A 15,843-nucleotide genomic window follows, 5' to 3' on the forward strand; every position below is an offset into this window, starting at 1 on the left:
CTGGGTTCAAATCTCACCTCTTCTGCTGGGTATTTGTGTGATTTGGGCGGGTTTCTTAGCTTCCTTGAGCCTCAATTTCCATACCTGCAAAATGGGGATAACGATAGTAACTACTTTGTAGTATTGTTTTTGAAGATCAAATAAGTTAATACACATAAAAGCAATTATAATAGTAGGCATATACTAGGTGTTAATAAACACTAGCTGGTGTTATCCTACAGATGAAGAAATTGAAGCTCAAGGAGGTTCTTAGCTGGAGGTTTTGTAGCCACCAAATGGTAGAGGCAAGATCTTAACTCAGGCTTTCTGCAGCAGCATCACTTTTTCTCCTATACCATGTGACTTTGTAATCATTAATACATGAGAAAGCACTTTCTAAACTGTAAAGTGCTCCACGGAAGCTTTGCTTATATACTATTTCTCCTCCTTGGAACAGCAGATACAGTCTTGTTCTCTCAAGAGCTTCAGCCTGGTCTTTGAATTCTGCTATCTGTCATCTCTGTACACCTGGCACTGGGCACAGTGTCTGGCTGGGTGTCAGCTAGGTGGATAAGTTACCCAAAGCCCAGGACTGGCCCAGCGATCCCTTCCTTCAGAGCTCCTGCCTGTGAACTTCTGCTCAAAGTCAGGCCCTATCTCTATCACACACCCCAATTGCTGCTGCTTCCTCCTCCCTACTGCCCCTACACCCTACTTGGAACATCTTCCCTGTTCCACCCTGCCTTCTGCCTGGTCCAGTGATCACCTACCACACCCCACTTCTACAATTTCTCCTTCCCTTGCCTCCACACTGGCCCTCCGGTCTCCCCTCCTAGACTCAGAGCAGCCCTCTACTTGGTCCTTTTTGGATGGTGCTCTTGGGTATATGTGTCAGTCTGGGCTTCCTACGCTGACCATAAGTTTCTTGTGGGCATAACTGAGTGGCATTTTTTCCTTTATTCATTTATCCATTGTGGTCCCAGACATGGTACCCCATCTGATAATGGGGAAATGGGAACAGGCAGAACAAGATTGATCCATGGTTGAAGAGCTCAGTTTGGGGGAAAACTGGCATGCAAACATTGCTATCAGTGACAGTGAATCTTGGTGGGGACACAGAGCTGAGGTGCCCAGAGACTAGGATCCTCTCTCTCCCTGCGATGGGGTCAGAGATGAAGTGACACTAAAGCTCAGTTGTTAGCTTAGGGATGATTTGGTTGCAAGGAAAATAAACTTGCTCAAGCCAGGTTATGGAAAAGTGGGAGTGGGAATCTTTTAGAAACAAAGAGCAGAAACTTCTCCTCTAGGAACCAGAGAATCATCAGGGCTTCCGACGTCTGTCCTGCTCCTCTCTTCATGGCTTCCTTTCTGCACACAATCCTACACTGCCCAGCTCTGAGCTTAGACGACCTGCCCCACCAGGGCCCCATGGTCCTGTTGTCCCAGTCTCAAATCCCTGTGACACTCTGATTGGCCCAGCTTGGGCTAAGTGTTCATCCCCAGTCCAATCAGCTTTGGCCAGGAAATCAGGGACGTCAAGTATGAAAAAGATACACAATCCCCCAGTGGGGGTGGGAGGCAAGGAATGCATCTCTACAAGTCTTTTTTTTTTTTTTTTTTTTTTTGAGATGGAGTCTCACTCTGTTGCCCAGGCTGGAATGCAGTGGCATGACCTCAGCTCACCACAACCTCCGCCTCCCGAGTTCAAGCGATTTTCCTGCCTCAGCCTCCCGAGTAGCTGAGACTACAGGTGAATGCCACCATGCCCGGCTAATTTTTGTATTTTTAGTAGAGATGGGGTTTCACTATGTTGGCCAGGCTGGTCTTGAGCTCCTGACCTCATGATCTGCCTGCTTCGGCCTCCCAAAGTGCTGGGATGACAGGCATGAGCCACCGCGCCCGGCCACTTCTCTACAAGTCTTGAAGGGAGAAGAGTATATTAGTTTCCTGGGGCTGCCATAACAAGTTACCACAAACTTGGTGACTTAAGACAACAGAAATTTGTTCTCTCACAGTTCTGGAGGCCAGAAATATAAAAATCAAGGTGGGGGCAGAGCCATGCTCTCTTGGCAGACTCTAGAGGAAAGTCCTTCCTTGCCTCTTCCAGCTCTGGTGGCTCCAGGCGTCTCGTGGCTGTGGCAGCATCACTGCAATCTCTGCCTCTGTCTTCACCTGGCCCCCTCCGCTGTGTCCTCTGCCCTTCTCTTCTCTTCTGAGGACATTTGTTATTGGATTTAGGGGCCACCCTAATCCAGGATAATCTCATCTTATGATCATTAACTTTACACCTGCAAAGATCCTTTTTCGAAATGTGGTTGTTTTTATGGATTCCAGGTGGACATATCATTTAGGGGACCACCATTCAACCCACTACAATGAGAGTCTGACAGATGGAGAAAGGGAGGAAGGGCATTCTAAGTTGAGGGAACAGCATGAGCAAAGGATCATTACTCAGGGAGCAATGACACATTTCTGCTCCATGGGAAGAGGGTTCACTGATGGCAACAGAGAGGGCTGAGGTTACATAGGACAAGACCACAAAAGGACTTCCATGTCACATAGTAGCTTTGCCTTGTGGGCAGCAGGGGGTTCCACTGGTGGTTCTTGAGTGACAGAGGAGCATTATAAAATTTAAAATTTGTATTGTAAGCCGATCCTTCTGGCTGCAGCATGAAGCTGTATTAGAGGGGGACAGAAATGGAGGGAGGGAGATATTCACAGTTATAAACACCCACTATGTGCCAGGCATGTTTCTAGAGACTAGAAATAGAGCAAAAGAGGGCCAGGCGCAGTGGCTTATGTCTGTAATCCCAGCAGTTTGGGATGCCAAGGCAGGTGGATCACGAAGTCAGGAGATCGAGACAATCCTGGCTAACACAGTGAAACGCCATCTCTACTAAACATACAAAAAATTACCCTGGCATGGTGGCATGTGCCTGTAGTCCCAGCTACTTGGGAGGCGGAGGCAGGAGGATCACTTGGACCCGGGAGGCGGAGGTTGCAGTGAGCCAAGATTGCGCCACTGCACTCCAGCCTGGGCAACAGAGCCAGACTCCATCTCAAAAAAAAAAAAAAAAAAAAAAGAAAAGAAAAGAAATAGAGCAAAAGAGAAAAGGGACTAGGCTGCTGCTATATTAGAGCAGCATATCTAAAGCAGGGAAAGAGGAAAAAAAGCAGAAGAACAAAGATGTATAACATTAACTGGTAATAAGAGCTCAAAAGGAAAATCAAGCAAAGAAAGGGGTATAGTGAGTGATGGAAGGTTTTATATAGGAGGTTCAAGGACGGACTTTCTGATGAGGTGACATTTGAGTAGAGCCTGAAGGAAGGAAGGGAGGGAGGGAGCTATAAGGGTTCTGAGGGAAGAGTGTTCTGGGCAGAGGGAATGGCATGTGCAAAGGCCGGAGGCAGGAGCATGCTGGGCATGTTCAAGGAACAGCAAGGAAGAGCATGTGGCTGGGGGAGAGGGAGCAAGGGGAAGAGAAGTAGGCAGTAGCATCAGAGAGGCAGTGGGCTGTATCACATAGGACTTTCTAGGGCCCAGTAGAACTTTGGCTTTTACTATGAGTGAGATAGGGGGCTTTGGAGGGTTTTAAGCAGAGGAGAAACATCATGTGACTTAAATGTTTTTAAAGAATTACTCTAGAGGCTATAAGAAGAAGAGATTGTGGGCCTGGAGGTGAGGGTAGGAGGAGGTTACTGCAACAGTCAGGATGAAAGATGACAGTGGCTTGGACTGGGGAGGCAGCAGTGGTGTGTTTAAATGTGGCCAGGTGCTAAATATGTGCTCAAATCAGAGTTGATAGGATTTATTAATGGATGGTGTATAGAGTGTGAAAAGAGGAGTCAAAAATGACTCCAAGGATTGGGGTCCGAGCAACAGGAAGGATGGAGTTGTCATTTATGGGGTTGGGGAACTACAAGAGGACTGGGCTGGAGCAGCTAAGATTGAGAGTTTGGGGACATATTAGGTATTGGTGGCTTGGAATGCATTAAATCATTGAATCTTGCTTTGTGCCAGGCAATGCTCTAACTACCTCATGGCTATTAACTCCTTTGACCCTTGTAGCAGCCTCATGAGATGGGCACTTGTATCCCTCTGTTTTACAGGTGAAGAAACTAAGGCACTGAAGTTGGTTGATATGGTTTGGCTATGTCCCCACCCAAATCTCATCTTGAATTGTAGCTCCCACAATTCCCATGTGTTGTGAGAGGAACCTGGTGGGGGATTGAATTATGGGGGTGGGTTTTTCCTGCACTTTCTTATGATAGTGAAGGAGTCTCATGAGATCTGATGGTTTTAAAAATGAGACTTTCCCTGCACAAGCTCTCTCTTTGCCTGCCGCCATCCATGTAAGACATGACTTGCTCCTCCTTGCCTTCTGCCATGATTGTAAGGCCTCCCCAGCCATGTGGGACTGTAAGTCCATTAAACTCATTTTTCTTCCCTGTCTTGAGTATATCTTTATCAGCAGCATGAAAACAGACTAACACATTGGTTAACTTACCCAAGGCCTCCAGTTGGTGAATTGCAGAGCTAGAATTGAGCCCAGACAGCCTGTGTCCAGGGCTCATGTTCTAACCACAACATTGGACTGCTGCCTGTTTTTTGAAAGGTCCAGGGGAGGAGTTGGGGCAAGGGATATTTACTTAGGAAAGAAAAAATACCCACAGCTGGTTCTGATGTGCCTCCATCCAGCTGACCCTTCAACCCCCAAACTCATCTAGATCTTTTGGTTTTGGGGGAGAAGCACTTAGTTGTCTGGCCCAGCACCACCTAAGATCCTCTCCCAAGGAGAGTAAAGGAAGATGGACTCCTCTGCACTGATCCTAAGTGTATTTACCGTTTCCTGTTGTCTGTGAAATGCAAGCTTTGTTTCTATCTCTTTTAAAAACATATACTGCAGGAAAATAATGGCTCAGTGGACATGTTTAAGTTTCTGGGCCCCAAACCATTTCTAAATATTACTAAAAAAAAAAAAAAAAAGGAAAGTCATGAAAAGCAGCACAGGCTCTACTTAGCTGAGACCTGTGCAAGGGAGCATGTGAGGATGGAATGGTTAGCGGGGAAGAGGGTAGGCACAGGCCTCCACAAAGCCTTCCTGGCATAGGCAGCAGCACTGCCTCCTGGACCTCATTTGTTTGCCTAGAAAGGACTCTTTCTCAATGCAGCCTTTTTCTAAGGGCTTCTAGCAAGGTCCCTGCAAAATGGGTCATTTCTTTTCATCAGATTTGGGATTTGGAAGGTCCTGGTATTCCAGGCCCTGGACAGGATATGGGCATGGGTTGTGTTGTTTCGCCGGGACATCCTATTAACATGCAACCGATGCAACCTGCTGCTTATCTTGGAGTCTATGAGGAGAGAGGGATAGTGGATTACTCCAGGAAATCCAGGGGCCTGTGGAATCATACCATTTCAGACGGAGGCAAAAGATTAATCGGGATTAGTGAGGGGTCTGCATTCAAGACTGGTTTTGAACTATATAATTTTATCTGTTTGAGTTCCACTTAAGTGCTCAGAATTACTCAGAGGCAGTTAAGCAGAGATCCCTAGGGAGAGCTTGCTTTATTGCAGTTAGGAATAATCTGTGACTGGCTTCTTGGCAGCACAAGCCAAACTCCTTTGTTTGGCTGTCAAGACTCTGCAAAGCCTGAGCCTACTTACTGGTTTGTTATTTCAAAATGTATTGGATATTGGATACTATTACATGCCAGGTAATTTGCTGGATGCTTTCACATTTGTTGCTTTATTTAACCTTCACCCTAATCCTGAGGCTTAAATGTTACACTACTCATTTATAGATAAAGAAACTGAGGCTCAGAGGTGTCAGCTTGCCCCAGGTGTTAAAGCTGATGAGAGTGAGTTTTGACTCAGTGTCCAGTGCTCCTCACTGACCTCACTTCTCCATTTTCCACTTTTTTTTCCCTTAACCGTCCTCTCCTCACCTGCCCCTCCCAACTGCTTCAGCTAAACTCTGCCCAGTCCCAGCTCCTTGCCTTTCGTCTTGCTGCTGTTCCAAGCAGGTACTCAATGTTAGTCTCATCCAAATCTCCAAGCCCTGTCCTATACCCTGTTAATTCTTCAAAGTGCCCATAGAGGGGGACCCCAAAGGCCACTTGGAAGTGGAAGCACTCTAAATTACCTCTGCCAAGAGATATGACACCCAGAACATCATGGAAGCGGACAGAAGAGTCTCCTACAAGACCCTCATCTTGTTTCTGTATTATCCTTTATTTTTTATTGTTTTAGCCTGTTATCAGGCTAATTGCAATCCCAAAGGCAGGCCACCAGCATGGCCTTACCTGAGATCTTAGAAATGCAGAGGCTCAGGCCCCACTCCAGATCCACTGACTCACAATCTGCATTTTAACAGGATCTCCAAGTGATTCTCCAACACTTTGGAGTTGGAGATGCATTGCTCCAGCTGGCATGCACCTTCTACACTGTATGGGCCAGCTCCCAGGCCAGGGAAGGAAGAGAAGGGTCTGCTTACAGCTGGGCTCTGATTTGCCTGCTCTGCAACCACACTGGTTACAGGGCTGCTCTCAGTTTGTGTCCCTGGGGAGTTTGAATAAGGTGCAGTGGAGATGGCTCCTACCATCCTTTCCAGTTGGATCTTCAGCTCTTACTCTACATAGGCCCACAGGGGTGGCTATCACCCTCAATCCTGACTTCTTTCTCAGATATTCCACTATCTGCCTTTGAAACAGGGAGCCCTCTTGGCCCAGAGGAAAGCCAGGATGATTGGTCCCTAGCTGCCCTGTTCTTGCTCTGCTAGGCCTGGGGACCAGCTCTGTTCCACCTTGCCATCATGAGCTCTGGGGAAGGCAGCCCACTGGTGAGCAGAAGAGGCACTGCCTTTCTAAGTGGAGCTAGGATAGCTGTCATCTGAGGTTGCAGCTGGAAGATGGGCCAGTTCCACTTAAATGTATCTGACTGCTACTTAACCCAACACTGCAGTTTCCTGCCATATCAGCTGATTGTACTCCTTGACCCAAAGGAAGGAGTAAGCAGTTACTTCTTGCACAGTGTCTCCACTCATGGCTCAGCTCTTTTCCTTGTCAGTCTTAGAGTCTCTAATGAATGGGTATGGCTGGGCTGAGAATACTTTGAGGGACAGGGAAGTAAACAGACTCCTGGAGCAGGATTTGAGATGGGAACTCAGATTACAGACTTCATAATCACAGCTTGGAAGAGAAGTGTCGTGTGTAAAGGGAACCAAGAAGACAAATATGTCATGTCCTTTTGAGACATTTCAGCAGAGATTCTTCAAACAAGATAACTGACCACAGAACCCTAGTCTTGCTTCTTTATTATTCTTGCTATTGTGCTAGATCAGGAGGCTAAATGCAATCCCAAGAGCTACTGTGTATTGATGGCTTACTTTGATCCAGAGACTGTGCTGTGCACATCAATGCATTATCTCAGTGCAAAACCAGAACCTCCCCCAATTCTCCCATTTTACAGCTGAAGAAAAAACAATAACAACCCTGGTTACCCATCAATAGGGGGCAATTTTCAAATTCAGCTCTGACCTCAAAGACTTCTCTGCACTACCATGCTCTGCATTCCAGCAGAGCAAATGGGCTGCTTGGGGACTGTTCAGAGCTCTGTTGTTCAAATAAACAGAACTCATGCTTTCACTGCATGAACATAGGTGTGTTCATAAGTGGTAAGATGTTGTTCAGACCACTGCCTCCTTCCTTGGGTGTCAGATCCCCTCATCTGCAATCATGTCCTCTCTTGTGCTATGTCCAGATGCCAGCTGAAGCCCAGCAGATGCCGCTATGAAAAGAAAGCACAAGCAAAGCAAATCCACTGCCTTGCAGTGCTTATTAGTGCATGAACACAATGATGCCCTTGATGTTTTTCAGAGGAAGGGGCTTGCAGCCCAAGTCCACTTCGGGATGTGAACTTATCTCCACACAAAGGTTCAATTGAAATGACAGTGTTTATTTATTTTGAGGAAACTTGTCCTGTGTCAACCATGATCTGGAGGAGAAAAGATAGCCATATGCCATATGGGCAAGTCCCACACCCTCACACACAAGTACTCCCATAAAACCTAGTTGTACTGACATTAGGAAATGGAAATACTTCTGTAAGAAACAGGGTTTCCTTCCCTTTCTTTTGGAGCCAGCTCTATTGGTTCCCTATTACTACTGTAACAAATTACCACTAACTCTGTGGCTTGAAACAATGCAAATTAATGACTTTCTGGAGGTCCGAGTTGAAAATTTAGGTGTCAGCAGGGCTGCATTCCTCCTGGAGGCTCTAGAGGGAGAATCGATTTCCTTGTCTTCCCCAGTTTCTAGAGGCTGCCCACACTCCTTGGCTGGCGGCCCCCAGGTGCAACACTGGCATCACTGTGACCTCTGCTTTCATGGTCTCATTTCCTTCTCTCATTCTTCTGCCTTCTTCTCCCATCTTTGAGGGCCCTTGTGATTACATTGGGCCCACCTGAATAATCATCTCCCTATTTTAACATCCTTAATTTAATCTGATCTGCAAAATCACTTTTGTCATAAATGTGCCTATTCACAGGTTCAGGGGATTGGGTTGCAGACATCTCTAGATGGCATGATTCTGCCTAGTACACCAGTAGAGGCCTTTTTGAAAGCAGATAACACTGTGAGATGTGTTAATTAAAGACAAGCTGCAGGCATATTTTAGCCATTTATCTTACTACTAAAAGGACAGTAACCAATTCCAAATATAAAAATAGAAACAAAAGTTGAAATTGAGAGTTGAAAATTGAGAAAGAGAGGAAAGAGGGGAGGGAGAAAACGAGAATACAAAATATATCAAGAATGAGTCTGTAGAAACACAACGAATGCCTTCCACAGAGGGGAGAGAGAGAGGTAGAGAGGGAAGAAGAACAGGTGAAGGGAGGGTGAAGGGAAGGAAAATTATAACAGGTGAGGGAATAGCATGGGCAAAGGTCTAAAGGCAAGATGGAGCCATCACCAGTTCATTCATCCTGGTGCTGTGGTTGATTGTCTGTAGGTTAGTCTTTCCCAGAGGCACTAGGTGCCTTGAAGACAGAAATCATGTGTACCCCAACGGCTTGGCAGAGAAGACTAACCACTGCATGCTTCACCTAGCCTTAACTGGGGAGGGAGGAGGTTATTACCATTAAATATCTAGAATCAATTGAACAGATGATTATTGGCCATGCAAGCCTCTGTGTTCTCAAAGGTTCTACTCTACACTCAAATCTTGAGAGGAAGGTAGAAAGAGTTGCTCAGTGGGTCCATATTGGCTCTAGTGCCAAGACTGGACCTCTGTTTAAGTCATGCGTCACTGAAATCTACCAGTAATAACAGCTAACTATAACTGAGCCCTTACTACATGCAGAGGTCAACTAATCCTCTCAACAGTTTTGCAGGCTAGGAACAAATATAATCCCAATTTTACAATGAGAACACTAAGCTAGGGGCTCTCCATCAGATGCCCAAAACCAGGATTGATAGGTGCTAATTGAAGGGCTGCCATTCCTCGAGCAGAAAGAATGTTAGAAAGTCATTTGATAGCAATCATATCCCCAGGATCACGGGTGGGGGTGACAGAGAATGGTTGAACTCTCAGTTTGGGAGCTCATCTCAGTTACTGAAATAAATCGCCTTCTTATTTCATCTGCTTTAGTTCAATTCAGTCATTTTTTTCTTCTATGATTCAACTTGATTCCAAAAAAGGATTTGAGGAGGCTTAAAATATATAGTTGACAAAAGATAATAACCTATATGTGGATGAGGAAGTCAGAATAAAGAGGAAAATAAAGGGATGGGGAAATTGGATTTTGCCCAAGGCAATGGGTGCCATGGGCTCATTCATGCTACATAGATGTGGGCTACAGTTGCAGCTCTGAGCTTTCTATACAATGAATTCCCTTTGAAGTCTCAGAAATCTCTTACTGCTTTATAATGCAGGTATAGCAGAAACAACTTTTCACAGGTGAAGTGCATCAGAGCTTGAAGAGCTTTGTCATAACCTGTTGATATCCAGTTCTCAAATGACCATCAGTCTTAGAGAGGAAGCCTAGAGGTCAATCAGCTTCAGAGCAGCAGAATATGGGCACTTGTTCCATTTCCAGCAAATGGATAGATGGATAAGTGGATGCATGGATGGATGGACGGAGCAGTGGATGGATGGATAAGTGGATGGATGGATGGATGGATGGATGGGGCAGTGGATGGATGGATGGATGGATGGAGGTGGATGAATGGGTGGGTGGATGGATGCATTCGTAAGAGCCCAGGCCTACTTGCCTAAATGCCTGTAAACTTAGCACCTCTTTGTCTTTCTCCAGGCTCAGCCCAGCCCCTTCCTGGGTGAGAGGGACTGTACTAGTCTGTTTTCATGCTGCTGATAAAGACATACCCAAGACTGGGAAGATAAAGAGGTTTAATTGCACTTACAGTTCCACATGGCTAGAGAAGCCTCAGAATCATGGTGGAAGGTGAAAGGTGCTTCTTACATGGTGGCAGCAAGAGAGAATGAGGAAGAAGCAAAAGCAGAAACCCCTGATAAACCCATCAAATCTCGTGAGACTTATTCACTATCACGAGAATAGAATGGGAAAGACTGGCCCCATGATTCAATTACCTCCCCCTGGGTCCCTCCCACAACACATGGGAATTCTGGGAAATCTCAGCATTTCAAGTTGAAATTTTGATGGGGACACAGCCAAACCATATCATTCCACCCCTGGTCCCTTCAAATCTCATGTCCTCACATTTCAAGAAACTAATTGTTCCTTCCCTACAGTCCCCCAAAGTCTTAACTCATTTCAGCATTAACCCAACAGTCCACAATCAAACGTCTCACCTGAGACAAGGCAAGTCCCTTCTGCCTATGAGCCTGTAAAATCAAAAGCAAGCTAGTGACTTCCTAGATACAATGGGGGTACAGGTATTGGGTAAATACAGTCATTCCAAATGGGAGAAATTGGCCAAAATTAAGGGGTTACATGGCCCATGCAAGTCCAAAATCCAGTGGGGCAGTCAAATTTTAAAGCTCCAAAATGATCTTTTTTGACTCCAGGTCTCACATCCAGGTCACTCTGATGCAAGAGATGGGTTCCCATGGTCTTGGGCAGCTCCACCCCTGTGGCTTGGCAGGGTACAGCCTCCCTCCCAGCTGCTTTCACAGGCTGACACTGAGTGTCTGTGGCTTTTCTAGGCACATGGTGCAAGCTGTCGGTCGATCTGCCATTCTGGGGTCTGGAGAACGGTGGCCCTCTTCTCACAGCTACACTAGGCAGTGCCCCAGTAGGGACTCTGTGTGGGGAATCCCACCCCACATTTTCCTTCTGTACTGCCCTAGCAGAGGTTCTCCATGAGGGCACCGCCCCTGCAGCAAACTTTTGCCTGGACATCCAGCCATTTCCATACATCTTCTGAAATCTAGGCAGAGGTTCCCAAACCTCAATTATTGACTTCTATGCACCCACAGGCTCAGCACTACATGGAAGCTGCCAAGGCTTGGAGCTTCCACCCTCTGAAGCCATGGCCCAAGCCCTACATTGGCCCCTTTCAGCCATGGCTGGAGTGGCTGGAACACAGGCTGCCAAGTCCCTAGGCTGCACACAGCACAGGAACCCTGGGCCTGGCCCATGAAAGCATTTTTTCCTCCTGAGCCTCTGGGCATGTGATGGGAGGGGCTGCCATGAAGGTCTCTGACATGGCCTGGAGATATTTTCCCCCACGGTCTTGGGGATTAACATTAGGCTCCTTGCTACTTATCGAAATTTCTGCAGCCAGCTTGAATTTCTCCCCAGACAATGCGTTTTTCTTTTCTATCACATAGTCAGGCTGCAAATTTTCCAAACTTATGCTCTGCTTCCCTTATAAAATGGAATGCCTTTAGCAGTACCCAAGTCACCTCTTGAATGCTTTGCTGCTTAGAAATTTCTTCCACCAGATACCCTAAATCATCTCTCTCAAGTTCAAAGCTCCACAAATCTCTAGGGCAGGGGCAAAATGCCACCAGCCTCTTTGCTAAAACATAACAAGAGTCACCTTTACTTCAGTTCCCAACAAGTTCCTCATCTCCATCTGAGACCACCTCAGCCTGGACCTTATTGTCCATATGGCTATCAGCATTTTGGGCAAAACCATTCAACAAGTCTCTAGAAGGTTCCAAACTTCCCCACATTTTCCTGTCTTCTGAGCCCTCCAAACTGTTTGAACCTCTGCCTGTTACCAAAGTCACTTCCACATTTTCAGGTGTCTTTTCAGCAACACCCCATTCTACTGGTACCAATTTACTGTATTAGTCTGTTTTCACAGTGCTGATAAAGACATACCTGCAACTGGGAAGAAAAAGAGGTTAATTGGACTTATAGTTCCATATGGCTGGGGAGGCCTCAGAATCATGCCGGAAGGCAAAAGGTGCTTCTTAAATGGCAGTGGCAAGAGAGAATGAGGAAAAAGCCAAAGCAGAAACCCCTGATAAACCCATCAGATCTCATGAGCCTTATTCACTATCACAAGAATAGCATGGGAAAGACTGGCCCCCATGATTTCAGTTACCTCCCCATGGGTCTCTCCCACAACACTTGGGAATTCTGGGAGATGCAATTCAAGTGGAGATTTTGGTGGGGACACAGCCAAACCACACCAGGGACCCAGCTGGCAAATTTCCACAACTAACTAGGGTCTACCCAGTGTTTGAGCTGAGGATATGGAGGGGATGTGAGGCTTTAGGGAAAAAAAAATCATGTTTTTGTCTTGCTCTTATTATCATTCTAAATATGCTTTCCTGTGTCCTTTCCCTACCACCACTGCATCAGGCAGGCCTTGGGTATGGACAGATCTCCCAGGAGGGGCTGTCCTTGGCCCCCCAGGCTGGAAATGTCTTGTGTTTGCTAGGTGGTTGAAGAAGCAGCCATCTCATCTAATCAGACTTGATGTCTTGATGGTGTGGGAGGATGTCTGAGCTGTTTGGGGGATCTGAACTTGGCTTCTATGGCCAATCCTCTCCAGGACTTGCAGGGGTTGCTACAACTCTCCCAACCCAGGTTTCACTGAGTCTAAAAGAACTTTTCATCATGGGCAAGAACCAAGCGGCCAGAGTTGGAATCCGCTTTTAACTAGCTATATGACCTTTGGCAAGTTAGTTTACCTGCCTGTGCCCCAGTTTCATCCATGATAATGTTACTTAGCTCAAAGGTTTCAAGGAGGATATATGACATAATTCATGTGAAGTGCTTACTACAATGCCTAACCAATTGTAAGCAACTCAGTAAATGTAAAATGGATAAAACCTAAATTGCCTCATCTACCTCACAGGTTTGCTGTAAAATGCACATGAGTTATTCATTCATGCAAAAAATAATTTTTAGCACTTTCTATATGCCCAATCTGATAATAGGGCTGAAGGGTGAGCTTCCTTCCTTCTGGGCCTCTTTCATGAAAAAGCTTTGAGAACTGCAGGGTGCTGTACAGATAAAGAGGGTAGTGGTCTTACCCAGGGTGGAGCCTCTGGTGCAAAAGGCCTTAAAACAAGGCTGGCAGCACAACTTTCTTAAAATGAAGTTGATGCGGAAGCCCAGTCCATAAAGCAAATAAAATCTGGTGGGGGTTGAAGAGGAGATGAGGCGGGGGCTGGGTCCTGCTGGCTCTGTTCCTCTCCACTCCAGCCTAGTTCCGTGAGACACCTCCTGGAAACCTCTTGGCTGCTCAGAACAGAGATAAAATCCTCAGGTGCAGTGGTAGCATGTGCCTTTCTTTTGGCTCCACCCCACCCTTTCTCTCTCTCTTTAATTAATAAATTTTATTGTATAGAGCAGTTTTAGGTTTACAGCAAAATTGAGCAGAAGTACAGAGAATTCCCATGTAGCCCCTGGCCCTGCACATATAGCATCCTCTGCTATCAATATCACACCAGTGTGTGGTACATTTGTTACACTCAATGAACCTACATTGACACATCGTGGTTATCACCCAATGTCCATAGTTCACATTAGGGCTCACTCTTGATGTCCTGCTGTCTTTTCAACACACACATCTGGCCACTGGAGGAGAGTGAGACCCAGCTCTGTGGGCCAGTGGCATAGGTCATGCTGCTGGAGGCATTTTCTCTGTAGCTGTGGTTTTCCTGTTCTGCTCAGGGCCTCTGCCAGGAATTTCCCCTAGAACTCTATAGAGTGAATGGTCATGCCCTCCAGGTCACAGTGAGGATTATGATGGGGACTTCTCTTCTTTAATCCCTATGTGCCTTCTGTTTTCTGGATCTCTTCCTTAAAGACCTCTCTAGCCACCAAAAGCTTTCATTTTTACTACCCAACATGGTACTCTTCTTTGTGACTTCTGTCCCACCCCCAGTGCTATTACTTCATGCTCAAAATTACGTCCAAGAGAGGAGCCGTGATGGAGTCAACAGATGGCTGCCTGCCCCAAACTGGGGGAAGCTCAGAATGGGTACTTTATACTCATTGCCTGAGAGTCTGGGCTCACTAGTGCCTACTCAGCTGCTCAGGCTGACTTCCAACAATAACAAATATGTATATTAAATATAAAGATGTATACATAATATACTGTATATATCATATATATGATATATATATATATATATATATATATATATAATGACCAGAGTTTTTAACACTTAAGTGGATTTATGTTCATATTCAAACTCCTCTATTTACTAATGGTTTGACTTGGGAAAACTTGCCGAACTCCTCTGAGCCTCTATTTCCTTATTTGTAAAATGGGGATAATAATAGTACGTCCTCATATGGTTGTTGTAAAAGCCAAGTAATATATACGTAATGTCTTACACCCATATACACATGTATTAAATGCATTTTTAGTAACAATAATAAATGCAAAACAGTGGCTAGGCACTCAGTGCTAGACATTCATTGTATACATATACACATATATGAAATGCATTTTTAGTAATAATATTTCTGAGCCATAATGAATCAGCTCTAAAAGGGGAAGCATTGAAGATGGCAATGAAATGAATCATGTCCCCTTATTACCAGAGGTATTGTGAGCTTAATCATAGCAGCCTCCATTTATTGACAGTGTGTGATGTGTTAGCACCCTGCTCCTGCTTCAAATGCTCATTACATTGAATCTTAGCAAAGCAACCACATAGGGTAGGCTTATTTTATTTTTCAGAAAACTGAAGCAGTAAGCCCATCAGCTCCGTCTGTGTCCACTGTTGGGGGGATCCTGACCAGTACCCAGCCCCCACCCCTAACCCTGTAAGCAGAGCGCTGCCTCCCCATCATCATGCTCTCAGAGCTGTTTGTTTTCATGATCCCCACTTTATCTGACAGCCCACACACAGCCACACAGCTCAGGCGCATTTCTCCAGGCTGCAGAATTTTTACAAGCAGCACACAGTGGAAACATTCACAGGTTTTTTTTTTCTTCCCTTTTTTCCAAAATAGAGCCCCGTAGGCTATGTGATTGTGTATTCACATTTAGGCCTACATGTCCTTCTTGGAGTCCAGAAGTCCAGGGCACACCATGCTGAGTATTTCTGTGTTTGTAATTTAATGTGGGCCCACCTCTCATTATCAGTGTTCAGAGATAACCATTTTTGCGCTTGACTGTGTGTGTGTGTGTGTGTGTGTGTGTGTGTGTCTGTGTGCGTGATTTGTGGCTCTCTGGGCTGGCCTCCCCTATGTGTGTGTATTGCAGCCTGTTTGTAAGCCTGGGTACATGCCCGCCTCTCTCCCAAGGGTGTCCTTAGACACACGTAAACTATCCTTCACTTCTGTTGTTGAGACTCTCCTAGGACACTTTGCCCCCGCAGAGCAGGGAGAGTTGGGAGAGGGAATGTTTAGTCTGGAAGGCAGTCAGGCAGGCAGCTGGAGACTCCCTGTGGAGCACCCAGGCTGGCGA

At 45.9% G+C, this 15,843-nt stretch overlaps 1 protein-coding gene across 1 annotated transcript in view; it reads left to right on the top strand.

Annotated features, from left to right (window-relative positions):
• The window catches only part of NAV2 (neuron navigator 2), a 773,799-nt gene that overhangs the window by 255,601 nt on the left and 502,355 nt on the right, over positions 1 to 15,843 (top strand). The window lies entirely within an intron of this gene.

This window comes from Nomascus leucogenys, chromosome 15, assembly GCF_006542625.1.
Source record: "Nomascus leucogenys isolate Asia chromosome 15, Asia_NLE_v1, whole genome shotgun sequence".
Taxonomy (NCBI): Eukaryota; Metazoa; Chordata; class Mammalia; order Primates; family Hylobatidae; genus Nomascus; species Nomascus leucogenys.